Source organism: Bos indicus x Bos taurus, chromosome X, assembly GCF_003369695.1.
Source record: "Bos indicus x Bos taurus breed Angus x Brahman F1 hybrid chromosome X, Bos_hybrid_MaternalHap_v2.0, whole genome shotgun sequence".
NCBI lineage: Eukaryota > Metazoa > Chordata > Mammalia > Artiodactyla > Bovidae > Bos > Bos indicus x Bos taurus.
The window spans coordinates 68,431,049-68,447,373 of record NC_040105.1 but is presented as its reverse complement, the minus strand read 5'-3'; the positions used below and the strand labels follow the sequence as shown (position 1 = coordinate 68,447,373).

Genomic DNA, 16,325 nt, shown 5'->3' with positions numbered 1-16,325 from the left:
ATATTTTTCAGATATATATCTTACCTTATTTACTATTTACTTCCCCTTCTTCCAATATTTTTGAATGACTTTTCAAATACATATTGCCAGCCTTATGAAGTTAGTTAACTTGTGAGTATAAAACCTCTCCTGTAAATCCTAAACAATTCCTCGTAGATGTGTGGGGCAGGAACGGCAGGTCTTGTATTAAAAAATTATACCATCTTGTATAAAAGAGTATACCTTGTATAAAAAGTATAAAAGAGAACCTATAAAAATGATATATTAAGAACTGAGATGTCTCATTTAGTGTTTTGTTGATTTTTTTTTATTGGGATGCTTTGATTCAATTCTATTTTTCTTTCATGTAAATTCTAGAGATTTATGTTTTGTGGTTACCTTGGGAGTTACCTAAGATATCTTATAAGAGCCTAACATTAATAACTTAAGTTCAGTCATAGACAAAAACCATACGCTTTAATTTCCCTCCGACTTTATTGTTGTCACAATTTACATTCGTTCCTATGTGTATCTTTAAACATATTTTATAGCTATTTTAAGTAATTTTTTAGATTCCAATTTTTTAATTGACAACATACAGTATTTGTTTTTCTCTGTCTGACTTACTTCACTAAGCATAATATCCTCCAGGTCCACCCATGTTGTTACAAATGGGAAAATTTCATTTTCTATTATAGCTGAGTAACATTCCATTGTATGTATACCATGTCTTTATACATTCCTCTGTTTTGATGGATATTTAGGTTGCTTCTATATCTTGTCAATAGCATTTTTTTATAAGGTAGGTTGAGTGGTGATGAATTTCCTCGGCTTAAGTTTGGGAAAATATCACTCCTTTATTTTGAGGAACAGTTTTACTGGGATGGTATTCTTGGCATTATTTTTTTTCTTTCAGTACTTAGAATGGGTCATTCTACTCCATTCTTGTCTTCCTGGTTTCTGCTGAAAAAATCCACTGATTGTTTCATGGAGATTCCACTGTATGTTGCCAGTGACTTAGCTCTTGATACTTCCAAAAAACTCTCTTTTTTTTCTTTTTTTTAAAATATAAATTTATTTATTTTAATTGGAGGCTAATTACTTTACAATATTGTAGTGGTTTTGCCATACATTGACATGAATCTTCCATGAGTGTACATGTGTTCCCCATGCTGAACCTCCTCCCCACCTTCCTCCCCATCCTATCCTTCTGGGTCATCCCAGTGCACCAGCCCCAAGCACCCTGTCTCATGCATTGAACCTGGACTGGCAATCTGTTTCACATATGATAATAAATATACATGTTTCAATGCCATTCTCCCAAATCATCCCACACTCACCCTCTCCCACAGAGTTCAAAAGATTGTTCTATACATCTGTGACTCTTTTGCTGTCTCTCATATAGGGTTATCATTACCATCTTTCTAAATTCCATATGTATGCGTTAGTATACTGTATTGGTGTTTTTCTTTCTGGCTTGCTTCACTCTGTATAATAGGCTCCAGTTTCATCCACCTCATTAGAACTGATTCAAATGTATTCTTTTTAATACCTGAGTAATATTCCATTCTGTATATGGACCACAGCTTTCTTATCCATTTGTCTGCCGATGGACATCTAGGTTGCTTCCATATCCTGGCTATTATAAATAGTGCTGTGATGAACATTGGGGTACACGTGTCTCTTTCAATTCTGGTTTCCTCAGTGTGTATGCCCAGCAGTGGGATTGCTGGGTCATATGGCAGTTCTATTTCCAGTTTTTGAAGGAATCTCCACACTGTTCTACACAGTGGCTGTACTACTTTGCATTCCCAGCAACAGTGTAAGAGGGTTCCCTTTTCTCCACATCCTCTAGCAGCCATTCTGACTGGGGTGAGATGGTACCTCATTGTGGTTTTGATTTGCATTTCTCTGATAATGAGTGATATTGAGCATCTTTTCATGTGTTTGTTAGCCATCTGTATGTCTTCTTTGGAGAAATGTCTGTTTAAGTCTTTGGCCCATTTTTTGTTGGGTCATTTATTTTTCTGGAATTGAGCTGCAGGAGTTGCTTGTATATTTTTGAGATTAATTCTTTGTCAGTTGCTTCATTTGCTATTATTTTCTCCCATTCTGAAGGCTGTCTTTTCATCTTGCTTATAGTTTCCTTCGTTGTGCAAAAGCTTTTAAGTTTAATTAGATCCCATTTGTTTATTTTTGCTTTTATTTCCAATATTCTGGGAGGTGGGTCACAGAGAATCCTGCTGTGATTTAGGTTGGAGAGTGTTTGCCTATGTTTTCCTCTCGGAGTTTTATAGTTTCTGGTCTTACGTGTAGATCTTTAATCCATTTTGAGTTTATTTTTGTGAATGGTGTTAGAAAGTGTTCTGGTTTCATTCTTTTACAAGTGGTTGACCAGTTTTCCCAGCACCACTTGTTAAAGAGATTGTCTTTTCTCCATTGTATATTCTTGCCTCCTTTGTTGAAGATAAGGTGTCCATAGTTGCGTGGATTTATCTCTGGGCTTTCTGTTTTGTTCCATTGATCTATATTTCTGTCTTTGTGCCAGTACCATACTGTCTTGATGACTATTGCTTTGTAGTAGAGCCTGAAGTCAGGCAGGCTCATTCCTCTAGTTCCATTCTTCTTTCTCAAGATTGCTTGGGCTATTCGAGGTTTTTTGTATGTCCATAAAAATTGTGAAATTATTTGTTCTAGTTCTCTGAAAAATACTGTGTATAGCTTGATAGGGATTGCATTGAATCTATAGTTTGCTTTGGGTAGTATTCTCATTTTCACTATATTGATTCTTCCAATCCATGAACATGGTATATTTCTCCATCTATTTGTGTCCTCTTTGATTTCTTTAAGCAGTGTTTTATAGTTTTCTATATATAGGTCTTTTCTTTCCTTAGGTAGATATATTCCTAAATATTTTATTCTTTTCATTGCAATGGAGAATGGAATTGTTTCATTAATTTCTCTTTCTGTTTTCTCATTGTTTGTGTATAGGAATGGAAGGGATTTCTGTGTGTTGATTTTATATCCTGCCACTTTACTATATTCATTGATTAGCTCTAGTATTTTTCTGGTGGCATCTTTAGGGTTTTCTATGTAGAGGATCATGTCATCTGCAAACAGTGAGAGTTTTATTCTTCTTTTCCAATCTGGATTCCTTTTATTTCTTTTTCTGCTCTGATTGCTGTGGCCAAAACATCCAAAACTATGTTGCATAGTAGTGGTGAGAGTGGGCACCCTTGTCTTGTTCCTGACTTTAGGGGAAATGGTTTCAATTTTTCACCATTGAGGATAATGTTTCCTCTTGGTTTCTCATATATAGCTTCTATTATGTTGAGGTGTGTTCCTTATTTTCCTGCTTTCTGGAGGGTTTTTATCATAAATAAATGTTGAATTTTGTCAAAGGCTTTCTCTGCATCTATTGAGATAATCATATGGTTTTTATCTTTCAATGTGTTCATCTGGTGTATTATGTTGATTGATTTGTGGATATTGAAGAATCCTGCATCCCTGGGATAAAGATGTATGATCTTTTTAATGTGTTTTTGGATTCTGTTTGCTAGAATTTTGTTAAGGATTTTTGCATCTATGTTTATCAGTGATATTGGCCTGTAGTTTTCTTTCTTTGTGCCATCTTTGTCTGTTTTGGGTATTAGGGTGATGGTGACCGCATAGAATGAGTTTGGAAGTTTACCTTCCTCTGGAATTTCTGGAAAAGTTTGAGTAGGATAGGTGTTAGCTCTTCTCTAAATTTTTGGTAGAAATGAGCTGTGAAGCTGTCTGGTCCTGGGCTTTTGTTTGTTGGAAGATTTCTGATTACTGATTCAATTTCTGTGCTTGTGATGGGTCTGTTAAGATTTTCTATTTCTTCCTGGTTCAGTTTTGGAAACTTGTACTTTTCTAAGAATTTGCCCATTTCTGCCAAGTTTTCCATTTTATTGACATGTAATTGCTGATAGTAGTCTCTTATGATCCTTTGTATTTCTGTGTTGTTTGTTGTGATCTCTCCATCTTCATTTCTAATTTTGTTGATTTGATTCTTCTCCCTTTGTTTCTTGATGAGTCTGGCTAATGGTTGGTCAATTTTATTTATCTTCTCAAAGAACCAGCTTTTAGCTTTGTTGATTTTTGCTATGGTCTCTTCTGTTTCTTTTGCATTTATTTCTGCCCTAAGTTTTAAGATTTCTGTCCTGGGGTTCTTCATTTCTTCCTTTTCTAATTGCTTTAGGTGTAGAGTTAGGTTATTTATTTGACTTTTTTCTTGTTTCTTGAGGTAAGTCTGTATTGCTATGAACCTTCCCCTTAGCACTGCTTTTACAGTGTGCCATAGGTTTGAGGTTGTTGTGTTTTCATTTTCATTCATTTCTATGTATATTTTGATTTCTTTTTTTATTTCTTCTGTGATTTGTTGGTTATTCAGCAGTGTGTTTTTCAGCCTCCATATGTTGGCATTTTTAATAGTTTTTCTCCTATAATTGACATCTAACCTTATTGCCTTGTGGTCAGAAAAGATGCTTGGAATGATTTCAATTTTTTTGAATTTACCAAGGCTAGATTTATGGCCCAGGATGTGATCTATCCTGGAGAAGGTTCCGTGTGCACTTGAGAAAAAGGGGAAATTCATTGTTCTGGGGTGAAATGTCCTATAAATATCAATTATGTCTAACTGATCCATTGTATCATTTAAAGTGTGTGTCTCCTTGCTAATTTTCTGTTTGGTTGAACTATCCATAGGTTTGAGTGGGGTATTAAAGTCTCCCACTATTACTGTGTTACTGTTAATTTCCCCTTTAATACATGTTAGCATTTGCCTTACATATTGTGGTGCTCCTATGTTGGGTGCATATATATTTATAATTGTTATATTTTCTTCCTGGATTGATCCTTTGATCATTATGTAGTGTCCTTCTTCGTCTCTTTTCACAGCCTTTATTTCAAAGTCTATATTATCTGATATGAGTATTGCTACTCCTGCTTTCTTTTGGTCTCCATTTGCGTGAAATGTCTTTTCCAGCCCTTCACTTTCAGTCTGTATGTGTCCCGTGTTTCGAGGTGGGTGTCCTGTAGACAACATATATAGGGGTCTTGTTTTTGTATCCATTCACCCAGTCTTCGTCTTTTGGCTAGGACATTCAACCCATTTACATTTAAGATGAAATTGATAAGTATGATCCTGTTGCCATTTACTTTATTGTTTTGGGTTCCAGTTTATACACCCTTTTTGTGTTTCCTGTCTAGAGAAGATCCTTTAGCATTTGTTCGAGAGCTGGTTTGGTGGTGCTGAATTCTCTCAGCTTTTGCTTGTCTGTAAAGCCTTTGATGTCTCCTTCATATCTGAAGGAGATCCTTGCTGGGTACAGTAATCTGGATTGTAGGTTTTTCTCTTTCATCACTTTAAGTATATCCTGCCATTCCCTTCAGGCCTGAAGAGTTTCTATTGAAAGATCAGCTGTTACTCTTATGGGAGTACCCTTGTGTATTATTTGTTGTTTTTCCCTTGCTGCTTTTAATATTTGTTCTTTGTGTTTGATCTTTGTTAATTTGATTAATATGTGTCTTGGGGTGTTTCACCTTGCGTTTATCCTGATTGGGAATCTCTGGGTTTCTTGGACTTGGGTGACTATTTCCTTCCACATTTTAAGGAAGTTTTCAACTATTATCTCCTCAAGTATTTTCTCATGGTCTTTCTTTTTGTCTTCTTCTTCTGGGACTCCTATGATTCGAATGTCGGGGCGATTAACATTGTCCCAGAGGTCTCTGAGGTTATCCTCATGTCTTTTAATTCTTTTTTTCTTTTTTCCTCTCTGCTTCATTTGTTTCTACCATTCTATCTCCTGCTGCACTTATCCTATCTTCTGCCTCCGTTATTCTACTGTTGGTTCCCTCCTGAGTGTTTTTTATCTCATTTATTGCATTATTCATTAGATATTGACTCTTTTTTATTTCTTCTAGGTCCTTGTTAAGCCTTTTGTGCATCTTCTCGATCCTTGTCTCCAGGATATTTATATGTAACACCATTGTGTTTTCAAGATTTTTGATCATTTTCACTATCATTATTCTGAATTCTTTATCAGGTAGATTCCCTAACTCTTCCTCATTTGTTTGGTTTGGTGGGCATTTGTCCTGTTCCTTTACCTGCTGAGTATTTCTCTGCCTTTTCATCTTGTTTATATTGCTGTGTTTGGGGGTGGCCTTTCTGTATTCTGTCAGTTTGTGGTTCCTTTTTATAGTGGAGGTCCCTCACTGTGGGTGGGTTTGTATGGGTGGGTCTTGAAGGTTTCCTGGTTAAGGAAGCTTGTGTCGGTGTTCTGGTGGGTGGAGCTGGATTTCTTCTCTCCAGGCTGCAATGAAGTGTCCAGTAGTGAGTTTTGAGATGTCAATAGGTTTGGTGTGACTTTGGGCAGCCTGTATACTGAATCTCAAGGCTATGTTCCTGTGCTGATGGAGAATTTGCATGGTATGTCTTGCTCTGGAACTTGTTGGCTCTTGGGTGGTGCTTGGTTTCAGTGTAGATATAGAGGCTTTTGATGAGCTCTTATCGATTAATGTTCCCTGAAGTCAGGAGTTATCTGGTGTTCTCAGGTTTTGGACTTAAGCCTCCTGCCTCTAGTTTTCAGTCTTATTTTTACAGTAGCCTCAAGACTTCTCCATCTATACAGCACTGATGATAAAATATCTTGGTTAATGATGAAAAGTTTCTCCACAGTGAGGGACACCCAGAGAGATTCACAGTGTTACATGGAGAAGAGAAGAGGGAGGAGAGAGATAGAGGTGACCAGGAGGAGAAGAAGGGGAATCAAACAGGGAGAGAGCCAGGTAGCCAGTAATCACTTCCTATGTGCTCTCCACAGTCTGGATCCCTCAAAGATGTTCACAGAGTTACACAGAGAAGAGAAGAGGGAGGAAGGAGACAGAGGTGGCCAGGAGGAGAAAAGGGGGAATCAAAAGGAGAGAGACAGATCCAGTCAGTAATCAGTTCCCTAAGCGTTCTCCACAACCTGGAACACACAAAGAGATTCACAGAGTTGGGTAGAGAAGAGAAGGAGGAGATAGAGGCGACCTAGTGGAGAAAAGGGAGAGTCCAAAGGGGGAAGAACAATCAAGCCAGTAATCTCACTCTCAAATAAAAATGGGTACTGAAGACTCGGTTCTTAAAGGTACAAAATTGATAACAAATACCAAAAAGCAAAGATTAAAAATCTAGAGTAGAGGTTGCTCCTGCTGCTAAGTCACTTCAGTCACGTCCAACTCTGTGCAACTCCATAGACAGCAGCCCACCAGGCTCTGCCATCCCTGGAATTCTCCAGGCAAGAGTACTGGAGTGGGTTGCCATTGCCTTCTCCAAGAGTACAGGTTAGAGTCTCAAAAATACAATATTAAAAAAACAAAACAAAGTCACAAAAATTATAATATATATATATATGAAGTTTGCTTTAAAAATAGGGTTTTGGGGGGAAGGTAATAGTAGGTTATAAAAATGAAAATTAATGAATGTGAGAGTTGGACTGTGAAGAAAGCTGAGCACCAAAAAATTTATGCTTTTGAACTGTGATGTTGGAGAAAACTCTTGAGAGTCCCTTGGACTGCAAGGAGATCCAACCAGTCCATTCTAAAGGACATCAGCCCTGGTGTTCTTTGGAAGGAATGATGCTGAAGCTGAAACTCCAGTACTTTGGCCACCTCATGTGAAGAGTTGACTCTGGAAAAGACTCTGATGCTGGGAGGGATTGGGGGCAGGAGGAAAAGGGGACGGCAGAGGATGAGATGGCTGGATGGCATCGCTGACTCGATGGACATGAGTTTAAGTGAACTCCGGGAGTTGGTGATGGACAGGGAGGCCTGGCATGCTGCGATTCATGGGGTCGCAAAGAGTTGGGCACGACTGAGTGACTGAACTGAACTGAACTGAACTGAGAGGACTTAAAATTAAAAAAAAATTTAATTTAAAAATTATAATAGTAAAAATATATTTAGGACTTTCTCTGGAGCTGTTGGGGACAGTGTGGGTTCAGTTCATTTTTCAGATAATTCTTTGACCCAGCTTATACTTCTCAAGATCTCTAGGCCCCTTCTATGTAGTCGGTGCTAACTGCAGGTTTTAACCTGTTGCACCTGTCACTTTCAACGTGGTTCCCTCTTTATTTTAGCTTCTGTTTGCTGGTCTCTTCAATGTCTAATTTCCGCCCTGACACAAGGGGGCGATGGTGGTCACTTTTTTAGGCTCACTTGTTCAGTTGTGCTGTGAGGAGGGAGGAACACTGCAAACAAGTATCACTGGCATGTGTGGGGAGTGCTCGCAGTGTTTCAGCCACACTGGGTTTGCCCCTGCTCGCTCATGGTGTGTGTGCTTTCAAGGTCTACACTTCTCAGGCTCTAGGTTGCTCTGCCAGGAACTGTCTGAGGTGGGCCCTGGGTTGCGTGCACTTCTCAGGTCTAAGCCACTCAGGTTCAGGTTCTCAGGTACTCCACAAAGGCATAGTCTCGGTTGGGCCTGCGTTTTAGTCCCTTCCCAAGTCCGAGCAGCTCAGATGACCAGGTGTTTGGTGAGCGCAGTTACCCCAGGGGGGAGATGCATCTTATCGCCTCCCCCATCCCAGCCACATGGTTTTCTGGGTGTACAACTGGTGTGCACCTTCTCAGGTGTGCCGTGTGTCTCTTCTGGGGTGCTGATCTCTGACTGTGACCCTCGCAGCAGACATAAACAGTCCAGAATTCCAAAAAGTCTTGGTTTGCAACGAAGCCTGCTTGCAGTTTGGTAGAGGATACCTCTCTGGGGCCACAATTGCTGCCTTCTGGTTCTGTCTGCCCTCGCCTGCCTGTCTCCGGTGGGGGAACGGGCCGGTCTGCAGCTGGCTAGCTCTGCTGAGTCCTTTGTTCTGTAAGTGGGCCTGGCAGTGTCTTAGGGCTTTTCTCGGGATTGTTCTCTCTCTGTCTCTTTCTCTTTTTTTTTTTCTCTCTCTCTCTGGCTATCCCACAGTCTGGGTTGCTATCTCAAGTTAGTTCCCTTAAATTGCCCTCGGGGCATTTAGGCCCGATCCTTACCTTAAGCAATGCAGCCCGCATCTCCCTGTCTAGCCCCCGCTTGCAAGTGATGGATGTGAGCGTCTGGGCTGCTTCTCCACTGGGAGTTGCCATTAGGCACGTAATGTGTGGGTTTTAATGCTCAAACTACCACACAATTGCACTCATCTCACATGCTAGCAAAGTAATGCTCAAAATGCTCCAAGCCAGGCTTCAGCAATATGTGAACCGTGAACTTCCTGATGTTCAAGCTGGTTTTAGAAAAGGCAGAGGAACCAGAGATCAAATTGCCAACATCCACTGGATCATTGAAAAAGCAAGAGAGTTCCAGAACAACATCTATTTCTGCTTTATTGACTATGCCAAAGCCTCTGACTGTGTGGATCACAAGAAACTGTGGGAAATTCTGAAAGAGATGGGAATCCCAGACCACCTGACCTGCCTCTTGAGAAATCTGTATGCAGATCAGGAAGCAACAGTTAGAACTGGACATGGAACAACAGACTGGTTCCAAATAGGAAAAGGAGTACGTCAAGGCTGTATATTGTCACCCTGCTTATTTAACTTCTATGCAGAGTACATCATGAGAAACGCTGGACTGGAAGAAACACAAGCTGGAATCAAGATTGCCGGGAGAAATATCAATCACCTCAGATATGCAGATGACACCACCCTTATGGCAGAAAGTGAAGAGGAACTCAAAAGCCTCTTGATGAAAGTGAAAGTGGAGAGTGAAAAAGTTGGCTTAAAGCTCAACATTCAGAAAACGAAGATCATGGCATCCAGTCCCATCACTTCATGGGAAATAGATGGGGAAACAGTGGAAACAGTGTCAGACTTTATTTTTCTGGGTTCCAAAATCACTGCAGATGGTGACTGCAGCCATGAAATTAAAAGACGCTTACTCCTTGGAAGGAAAGTTATGACCAACCTAGATAGCATATTGAAAAGCAGAGGCATTACTTTGCCAAAAAAGGTTCGTCTAGTCAAAGCTATGGTTTTTCCTGTGGTCATGTATGGATGTGAGGGTTGGACTGTGAAGAAGGCTGAGCGCTGAAGAATTGATGCTTTTGAACTGTGGTGTTGGAGAAGACTCTTGAAAGTCCCTTGGACTGCAAGGAGATCCAACCAGTCCATTCTAAAGGACATTAGCCCTGGTGTCCTTTGGAAAGAATGATGCTAAAGCTGAAACTCCAGTACTTTGACCACCTCATGCGAAGTGTTGACTCATTGGAAAAGACTCTGATGCTGGGAGGGATTGGGGGCAGCAGGAGAAGGGGATGACAGAGGATGAGACGGCTGGATGGCATCACTGACTCGATGGATGTGAGTCTGAGTGAACCCCAGGAGTTGGTGATGGACAGGGAGTCTGGGCGTGCTGCAATTCATGGGGTGGCAAAGAGTCGGACACAACTGAGCGACTGAACTGAACTGAATTATTTATTTATTTATTTTTCCTCCCAGTTATGTTGCCCTTTGAGATTCCAAGACTCACCACAGACTCACCAGTGAGAGTGTTTCCTGGTGTTTGGAAACTTCTCTTTATTAAGACTCCCTTCCTGGGATGCATCTCCATCCCTACCTCTTTTGTCTCTCTTTTTATCTTTTACATTTTGTCTTACCTCCTTTCAAAGACAATGGGCTGCCTTTCTTGGTGCCTGATGTCCTCTGCCAGCAATCAGAAGTTGTTTTGTGGAATTTGCTCAGCATTCAAATGTTCTTTTAATGAATTTGTGGGGGAGAAAGTGGTCTCCCCATCCTATTCCTCTGGTATCTTAGGACCACCCCTTTCTCTTTGTTTTGACTTTTGACAACTTGATAATAAAATGTCTCGTGTTGGATTTTAGGGAATTCATCTTATTTGATGATTTGGCTACTTTTACATCTGGATATCTGTTTCCTTCTCAAGATATGGGGCTTTTTTCACTCATTATTTCTTTGAATAAGCTTTCTGGTCCTTTCTCTCTTCTCCTTTTGGAACTTCCATACTGCTTATATTGGATGTCTTGATGGTTTTCCATAAGTCCCTTTACTTTTTTCTTTTTTATTCTTGTTACTCTGATTGGGTTATTTCTAATGAATTGTCTTGAAATTTACTGATCCTTTCTTTCTTTGATCTAGTTTGTTGTTGAACCCCTATAATGATTTTTTCACGTAATTATTACAGTCCTTAGCTCCTTAATTTGTATTTGGCTTTTAAAAAATATTTTCTGTCTCTTTGTTGCAATTCTCACTTACAATCCTCTTGACCTCAGTGAGCATTTTAATGACATCTATTTTGAATTTTCTGTCAGGTAAATCATATCACTTCCTTTCATTTGAGTTGATTTTTGTAGACTGATCTTGTTCCTTTGCTTGGAACATCTTTGATTGAGTTTTCATTTTTATTGTCTCTCTCTGCATGTTCATATCTTTGCATTGGACAAAGTAGACACCTCTCCTGGTCTTCACACTGACTCGTACAGGAGACAACGCCTACCAATCAACCCAGCCAGATTCTGGGATTCTCTATCAACCCTATGACTCCCCAAGGAGAAGCTGGCAGCTATGGTTTTGTCATGTCAATTTGTGGTGAGCCAGCAGAGTGACATATGTTGTCTGCCAGCCCAAGCTTCCATATCCATTCTTCCCCAGGCTGCTTGACTGTGGTGGACCCAGCTGAGACTGGCAGGGCGGAGGTAAGTACTCTGGAGAAGTTGGGGGCATTGTACATACAGCTTGACTCTTTCCCTCCCCAGGGGGGAAGCAGAGAGTTTGGTTTTTTTGTCCACATGTTCTATACTGGACAGGAGTGGGAGCTGTGATGTCTGCAAACCAAAAGGTTCATATACCATGACCAAGTGGGATTTATCCCTGGAATATGAAGGTGGTTCAATGTAACAAACTCAAATAATACATCAACATCCAGAGAATAGAGGATAACACCACAAGACCATATCAATAGATGGAGAAAAAGCAGTTGTCAAAATTCAACAGTTTCATGTTAAAAACTTCCAGCAAATTAGGAGCAAATGGAAGATACCTCTACATAATAAAGATTACATATGAAAAACCTACAGATAACATCGTACACAATGGTAAAAAGCTGAACGTTTTTCCTTTAAAAGCAAGATTAAGATAAGGATGCTCACCTCTCACTACTTCCATTTAACACAGTATTAGAAGTCTTAGCCACAGTAATTAGGCAAAAAAGAAATACAAGTTATCTAAATTGGAAAGTAAGAAAAAAAAACTAACCCTTTTATATATAAAACCCCAAAAACATCATTAAAAAAAAAAACTATTAGAACTAAAAATGAGTTTACTAAAGTTACAGAATGCAAAGGGGCTTCCCTGGTGGTTTTTTGGTAAAGAATCTGCCTGAAATGTAGGAGATGTGGGTTCAATCCTTGGGTCAGGAAGATGCCCTGAAGGAGGGCGTGGCAACCCATTCCAGTATTTTTGCCTGGTTAATCCAATGGATAGAGGAGCCTGGTGGGCTGTAGTCCATAGGATCACAAAGAGTCAGACATGACTGAACCAACTGAGCATGTACACAAGCACAGAGTACAAAATCAACACACAAAAGTCATTTGAATTTATATACATTAGTGAAAAACTATCTGAAAAGGAAATTAGGAAAATAATCATTTTGTGTTATAGTACCATTAAGAAAAAAAATTTTAGAAATAAATTTAATCAAAGAGGTGAAAGACTCGTATACTGAAAACAACAAAATATTGCTGAAGGTGGTTAAATAGGACTCAAGTAAATGGAAAGATGAATTGTGTTCATGGATTGCAAGCTAATATTGTTAAAATGTTAAAATGTTTCTCCCCAAAGAATTCTGCAGACTTGATGCAATATAAAAAATCCAAAGACATTTTAATTAATTAATTAATTTAGTTATTTATTGAAAAGGGTTGAATTTAATCTTTATTTACAGGACATTGCAAGATATGAAATTCCACATAGAAATAAGAAACTCATTGAGAGGAGAAGCTTCATACAGTATGTACAGTTTGGAACTGTTCAAGTACAGTTTTGTTGTAAAAAGTGCTACAATAACAAACCACATTTAAAAAGAGTTCTTAGTAGAGAAACAGTAAGACAAACTTATACAAAGCATAGTACACAACGAACAACTCTAAGACTCAGATGTACATCTAAAAGTTGAAGGTCCCAGCAGAGCCATCCTGCACTTGGAATGTATAGCCTTCAGAGGTAGTTTCTGGCACAACATTTTGATCTTCCTCTTCCTCTACAAAGAAATACTTCTCGATCAAGTTTAATGAAGCTTTGTACACAGACTCATTTTCATGGTTTTGTAGAGCTTCAATTTTGTCCAAACCTCTACATTCTTCAATCATTATACTAAGTTTCTCAGTTTCACCTAGTTTCTCAGCAGCCCAAAAGATATTTGAAACGGCATCCAGAATAACCAGACCAATTTTGGTATCTTTTGCAGTTAGGAGGTTCATCAACAGCTCTATTATGCCACAATGAACAAGGTACACGATCTGCTCAACAGTTCCTCCACTTGTATAGTTATTCACAGCCCATGTGGCTTCCTTTTATGTCTTAAAGTCTGTCTTTGAGAGAAGGCCAACAAGGAATGGGACTAATCCATGATTCACAACTTGTTGTATCTGGTGCTGGCGGCCAGCTGAGATGTTTGACATTGTCCACGTAGCTTCCTTCTGAATATTAGTTTTGGAGTTTGTCAGCAGGCTGGGAAATACAGCAAGTGCTCCTGCATCTATTACAACCTGTGTTTGTTCATGTGTCCCAGTGACAATATTTCCTGTGGCTCTGAGCACAGGAGTCACAACTGGCAATTCAGTAGCTCCTAAAAGCTTCACAAGTTGGGGTACAACCCCAGTTTTCACAATCATTTCAATCCATTCATTTGGACCACCAGTAAGGTAGGAAATAGCCCAGCAGGTATCAGCTAATACTTCTGGATCATCGTGATGTAGGAGATGAATTAAAGTAGGAAGAATCTGCTCAATAGCCTCTAAGAGGGGTGCAGGATTCTTGTTGGGACAAAGATTTGAAAGTGTCCAGGTAAGACTGCGTAAGTAACCACATACTAGAGATGACATATCAGGGACAACCAGAAGTGCCAATAGCGGATCAACTGCACCATCAGATCAGATCAGATCAGTCTCTCAGTCGTGTCCAACTCTTTGCGACCCCATGAATCGCAGCACGCTAGGCCTCCTTGTCCATCACCAACTCCCGGGGTTCATTCAGACTCACGTCCATCGAGTCAGTGATGCCATCCAGCCATCTCATCCTCTGTCGTCCCCTTCTCCTGCTGCCCCCAGGCCCTCCCAGCATCAGAGTCTTTTCCAATGAGTCAACTCTTCGCATGGGGTGGCCAAAGTACTGGAGTTTCAGCTTTAGCATCATTCCTTCCAAAGATATCCCAGGGCTGATCTCCTTCAGAATGGACTGGTTGGATCTCCTTGCAGTCCAAGGGACTTTCAAGAATCTTCTCCAACACTACAGTTCAAAAGCATCAATTCTTCAGCGCTCAGCCTTCTTCACAGTCCAACTTTCACATCCATACATGACCACAGGAAAAACCATAGCTTTGACTAGACGAACCTTTTTTGGCAAAGTAATGTCTCTGCTTTTGAATATGCTATCTAGGTTGGTCATAACTTTCCTTCCAAGGAGTAAGCGTCTTTTAATTTCATGGCTGCAGTCACCATCTGCAGTGATTTTGGAGCCCCCAAAAATAAAGTCTGACACTGTTTCCACTGTTTCCCCATCTATTTCCCATGAAGCAGTGGGACCGGATGCAATGATCTTCATTTTCTGAATGTTGAGCTTTAAGCCAACTTTTTCACTCTCCACTTTCACTTTCATCAAGAGGTTTTTGAGTTCCTCTTCACTTTCTGCCATAAGGGTGGTGTCATCTGCATATCTGAGGTTATTGATATTTCTCCCGGCAATCTTGATTTCAGTTAGTATTTCCTCCAGTCCAGCGTGTTTCATGATGTACTCTGCATATAAGTTAAATAAACAGGGTGACAATATACAGCCTTGATTAACTCCTTTTCCTATTTGGAACCAGTCTGTTGTTCCACGTCCAGTTCTAACTGTTGCTTCCTGACCTGCATATAGGTTTCTCAAGAGGCAGGTCAGGTGGTCTGGTATGCCCATCTCTTTCAGAATTTTCCACAGTTTCTTGTGATCCACACAGTCAAAGGCTTTGGCATAGTCAATAAAGCAGAAATAGATGTTTTTCTGAAACTCTCTTGCTTTTTCCATGATCCAGCAGATGTTGGCAATTTGATCTCTAGTTCCTCTGCCTTTTCTAAAACCAGCTTGAACATCTGGAAGTTCACGGTTCACGTATTGCTGAAGCCTGGCTTGGAGCATTTTGAGCATTACTTTACTAGAGTGTGAGATGAGTGCAATTGTGCGGTAGTTTGAGCATTCTTTGGCATTGTCTTTCTTTGGAATTGGAATGAAAACGGACCTTTTCCAGTCCTGTGGCCACTGCTGAGTTTTCCAGATTTGCTGGTATATTGAGTGCAGCACTTTCACAGCATGATCTTTCAGGATTTGAAATAGCTCAACTGGAATTCCATCACCTCCACTAGCTTTGTTTGTAGTGATGTTTTCTAAGGCCCACTTGACTTCACATTCCAGCATATCTGGTTCTAGGTGAGTGATCACACCATCGTGATTATCTTGGTCATGAAGATCTTTTTTGTACAGTTCTTCTGTGTATTCCTGCCACTTCTTCTTAATATCTTCTGCTTCTGTTAGGTCCATACCATTTCTGTCCTTTATCGAGCCCATCTTTGCATGAAATGTTCCCTTGGTATCTCTAATATTCTTGAAGAGATCTCCAGTCTTTCCCATTCTGTTGTTTTCCTCTATTTCTTTGCATTGATCGCTGAGGAAGGCTTTCTTATCTCTTCTTGCTTGTCTTTGGAACTCTGCATTCAGATGCTTGTATCTTTCCTTTGCTCCTTTGCTTTTCGCTTCTCTTCTTTTCACAGCTATTTGTAAGGCCTCCCCAGACAGCCATTTTGCTTTTTCGCATTTCTTTTCCTTGGGGATGGTCTTGATCCCTGTGTCCTGTACAATGTCACGAACCTCATTCCCTAGTTCATCAGGCATTCTATCTATCAGATCTAGTCCCTTAAATCAATTTCTCACTTCCACTGTATAATCATAAGGGATTTGATTTAGGTCATACCTGAATGGTCTAGTGGTTTTCCCTACTTTCTTCAATTTAAGTCTGAATTTGGCAATAAGGAGTTCATGGTCTGAGCCACAGTCAGCTCCTGGTCTTGTTTTTGCTGACTGCATAGAGCTTCTCCATC

At 39.9% G+C, this 16,325-nt stretch overlaps 1 pseudogene; it reads right to left on the bottom strand.

Moving 5' to 3' along the window:
* Positions 1-13,053: 13,053 nt before the first annotated feature.
* Positions 13,054-14,129, bottom strand: LOC113887123 (annotated as a pseudogene).
* Positions 14,130-16,325: the final 2,196 nt, after the last annotated feature.